Below are 4,980 nucleotides of genomic sequence, written 5' to 3'. Positions count from 1 at the left end.
ACAAATATGATATTTTTGGCTTTGATTATGAATAATTTATTTCCACAAATTTTATTCTTCTTTAATTTAAAAAAAATATTGTTGGGTTGGCGCGCGCCGGTGCACGTGCTCGCATTGATGCGCTTTTTTTAAAAAAAAAATTGAGCAATTTTTCAAATCAAAACCATTTTCTAATTAATTTTTAACATGTTTTACACAAAGTATAGCATATATAAAAATTAATAGTATAAAAAACACAACAAAATAACCTACAAATTGCTAATAATCACATAAAATCAATATACTTCATAATAACATGAAAAACCATCCAATTATTCAAACACATCAAATAATCCAATTTTTAACATGTTCATGCATGAAAATAAAGATTACCAAAGGCTCTGAGGCCAGTTGTTAGGAAAACTTATACATGATCTTTATTTATTTTCATGTATATCTAATATTAAACAAATTAATATGAGATAGCCTATAACATGTTTCTAAAATTGAATTCAAAGAGAAACAAAGATAGGAATACTTACAGTATACGTAGCGGAATGAAATAGTCATTTCTTCAGTTTCTCTAACTCTTGTATCATTTCTGTTGTAGAGTATTATCAAAAAACTGAACCGATCTTCTACTTTCTTCACAGTCTCTGTTATCCAGATTTCCGGATAGCGTTTAGATGGATAGCTTCGGGGAAGCAGAATTATCAAAGTCTTTCACGAAAGGTGACCAGAGCTCACGGAGGGACAAAAAGGCTCCACCTCTCCCGTTTAGTGTCCAGCATACTCTTTCAAGCAACCGCGACCAGGAAGCTAATCAATCCTCCCGGACTCCCGAAAGGATACCCTTCGGGGAAGGTCCCTCCAGGAGAAGACTCTTCGGGTCGCCTTCGCGGATACAGTTCCGTGCCTCGCACGGAAGAAGATCAAGCGGTCGAGTCATGGAGGAGGCATAGTTGGAATGATACTCACCTGACACAGGATCCCGCCTGACACGCCCGACAGGTCAAGGCCGCACACATCCCAGCACGCCTAAAAGTACCTTCTCGCCTACTGTTCCGCTGACAACTTGGAAAAGACAGCTGCCTTTTTACATTCCCCATACTTTCATGTAAATATACCCACATAGAACCTGGTAGCCAGGCGACGACTGTAATTGTATCCCCTATTTATGGCTGGTGTAATTAAGACTCAGGGGGGCAGAGTAAAACCCTAATCCAGAACTCTGGCTATAAAGACCTCCTCATTTTGCAATAGGAGGGAGAGGAAAAAATTACATAGCAAGAACTCTGTCAAAATCTCTCTAACTTCGTCTTCTTCTAGAGAACTCGAGAGAAACACTGTGAGTTTGTGAGGTTCTTGTACACCAGCCATCTTACTGTAGTTCTCTACAAGTATAATAACATCGACTCGTGGACTAGGGCTCATTAACGCCTGAACCACGTAAAAAACCTATTTGTCCATTTATATTTCTGCACTTCTACAGTTCTTATCTTTTTATTATTTTGTTTGTATTCGTTTCCGAAAAACTCGGTAAACATTTTGGTGCTTTCATTGAGAGCTGTAGGAAGTTGTTAGTCAGCTCTTTTTTTTGCGTACTGAAAAGATGGTGACTACGAGAAAATCCGCGGTTGACAAGAATACTAAGGTCAACCCCGATACTATGATGAAAGATGCGGTACAAAACGAACCCTCGGCTGCCCAGACCGAAGGAGAAAGTACCCACGACTCGGATTACCAAGGTGAAGACCCGACATCCCGCCAGGATCGGGTCAGTACTGAAGATACGACATACTTAGAAAGCGAAGAAGAGTATGTCCGAGACGGTTACTACAAAGATGGTTACTACTACGAGAAGGATCCAGAACTGGTCTAAGTAGCCGAAGAACTGGGGGCCACTAAGGCCAAGCTTGCTGAACAGGAGCGTGTCTCCGAAAAAATGCAGCGCATGATGGAGCGCCTCCAAAGCAAGTTCGGAGATCTAGGCGACTCGGACGAGGACGCCCCTGTTTTAGGTGGTGCTGATGCCACCATGCCGGATCCCGCCGCTGCTGGACCATCCAAAACCGCCCTTAACAAGGGCAAAGAGAAAGTTGGGGAGCCTGTGCGCACTAACGCCCCTGCACCTCCTAAAGGCGTGGATCACCAGGCCGACTGCCCCCCCCCCCCCCCCCGCGCGCAGAAGGTCTCTGGCGCTCCTAAGCCCAGACGTCCTTCAGCCCCAAGGGGGCACTCTGTGCCTAAAGGGCTCGGTGCCAAAGCACCCAGGCCTAGGGGAAGGAACAACCGCCCCAGTGATTCCGTCAACCAGGACGGTCGGGCTGTGGACACGCACTCCGAAGATAGCTGGTCCACGGTGGACCTAAGAAAAAAGTTGGAGGCCAAGTATGAAAAGGCCAAAGGAGAGAAGGCCCGTCCTCGCGGAGATGACCTGCGAAATCACCTCAATGACAAGCTCCGGGGACGTGACCTCCCGGAGAGCGATACAAAGAGGCTCGAGGAACAGATCGCTGCCTTGACCAAGTTGGTCCGGAAGCAAAGTGGGGCCCTGTCAGATTCTGAGGAAGAAGACCCGGAACCATGTATTCGGAGGATCGCGGAAACGTCCCTCCCGGAGAACTTCAAAATGCCTCATATAGAATTATATGAGGGGAGGACAGACCCGCGCACCCATCTAGCTAAATACAACAAGATGATGCAAGTGGCGCGCGTAAGTGAGGATGCCAAATGCATGTGCTTCTCACTTACCCTTACCAAGTCCGCGGAGGACTGGTGGAAAAGATTAGCTCCCGGATCCATCCACAGTTGGAAGGAGCTACAGTCCGCATTCCGGAGGCAGTTCATTGCTGCCCGGGACCACGACATGGAGGTTGGTTCCTTAACCAACATCAAACAGCTACCCAATGAGAGCCTCAAAGCTTTCATTCAAAGAATGATGGAAGCTGCTGCTAAGACCAAGGTCAGCGATGACATGAAGCTGATCGCCCTTCAATCGGGGCTTACCGTCGGCTCCCTGCTATGGGGAGAAATGCAAAGGAGACGAGCAGAAACTCTGTCCGAATTCATATCAAAAGCTCAGGGAATCATCAACCTTGAAGACGCCTACCAACAGGCCTTTGGAGTTCCTCCAGCTCCTACGCCTTCCGTGACTGCACCGAGCTTCGCTTCGCAAGCTCCCGCACCAGCCCTCACGCTTCCAGGAACCCAGTTCACTCCAAGCGTGTATGGACCTTCCGCATCTGCTCAGACGCCGAGTCAAACCCATTTCTCTGGATACGGGGCTGTACCGACCGGATGTAGTATCGCTCCCGGCCCGTCGCAACCGCAAGCGGAAGGCCCAGAACAAGATCTGAGCCAATCACGGAATAAACGAGGTGGAAGAAACACCAACCGGGGGGACCATTCAAAGAAACCCCGGAAGAACTATGAGCCCAAGTTCACGGAGTACACCAGTTTGATAGACTCGCGAGAGAATGTCTATCGGGCGACTTGTAATATGGTCAACTACCGGAAGCCCTCGAAAGTGTCTCACGGAGGAAGGCGTCCGCGAGACTCCAATAAGAGGTGTGAGTTCCACGGAGACGTGGGGCACACCACAAATGAATGCCTTCAGCTGAAGGATGAGATCGAGTCCCTGGCAAGAGCGGGACACCTCGGTCAATGGGTGAGGATACCCATAATCTATCCCGGACAGGGAGTAGTTCACGGAGCTGCATACTCTCTGGGACAGAGGGGGACCGCTAGCGCTCCTGGGGCCGGTCACCCCCAAGCTCCTGGATCTCAATTCCCAGCGCTTCCTGCTCCGACCTCTTCGGCACCCATTGCCATGTTGACTCCAGGACCCGGAAAACCATATCCGCCTGGCCTTGCTCCGCCACCCGTTGACGGACACGTGGCCACCATTTCCGGAGGACCGCACCTTGCCGGAAGCACCCGCAACTCCCAGAAAAGGTACTTGAGGGAGTTAGAACACACCGGGGAGATGTGCGCCTTGGTTCAGTCACCTGCTCAGCGTCCCCGAATGATGGATCTTCCCATCACCTTCACGGAAGATGACGCCCGACATGTGCACTTCCCCCACAACGATCCCCTCGTCGTGGAAGCCCAGATCGCCAATAAGAAGGTGTCACGGATCCTAGTCGATAATGGAAGCTCCGTAAACATCCTCTTCAAAGCTGCCTTCCACGCGATCGGATTAACCGAGACAGATCTGATCCCATGCCCCATCCAGCTCCAGGGGTTCAATGGGGAAGCACTCATGCCTTTAGGAAAAATTCAACTTCCAGTCACCCTTAGAGGGGACAGCGACGCTTGTGCCTACAAGCACTGCACATTCGTGGTGGTCGACTGCCCCACAGCGTATAATGCCATCCTAGGTCGACCGGTCCTAATCGATGTTGGGGCCATAACCTCGATACGACACTTATGCTTGAAGTTTCCATGCGACAACGGGCGTATCGGCACCCTCCGGGGAGACCAACGAAGTGCACAAAGCTGTTATAACGTCTCTGTCCGATCCGTCTACACGGTCCAGGAGGCGATTGTTGCCGCACCTTTGGCAGAGGATTTACCAGAGACTGGGGGTGCCCGAGAGGCATACGTTGACGAACTCGACCCTAGGGTGGGGGTCGAGAGGGTGATAGAGCCGATGGAGGAAATCGAAGAGGTGATCCTCAACTCGGAAGATCCCACCAAAGTCATTCTGGTGGGGAAAAACCTTCCATCGGCCATTCGAGAAAAGATCGTGGCCACTGTGAAGAATAATCAGGATATCCTGCCATGGTGCCACGCTGATATGACGGGGATTAATCCTAATGTTGCATGCCACGCACTCAACATAGACCCGTCTGCAACTCCAGTTCGCCAGAAGAGGAGGCCATTAGACCCAGTAAGGGCCGAAGCAGTCAAAGCTGAAGTGGACAAGCTGATGTCCATAGGCTTTCTCCAGGAGTCACTCTATCCCGTGTGGTTGGCCAACCCGGTTCTGGTCCCGAA

This window comes from Humulus lupulus, chromosome 4 (genome assembly GCF_963169125.1).
Source record: "Humulus lupulus chromosome 4, drHumLupu1.1, whole genome shotgun sequence".
Taxonomy (NCBI): Eukaryota; Viridiplantae; Streptophyta; class Magnoliopsida; order Rosales; family Cannabaceae; genus Humulus; species Humulus lupulus.
This window is presented reverse-complemented; position numbering follows the sequence as displayed.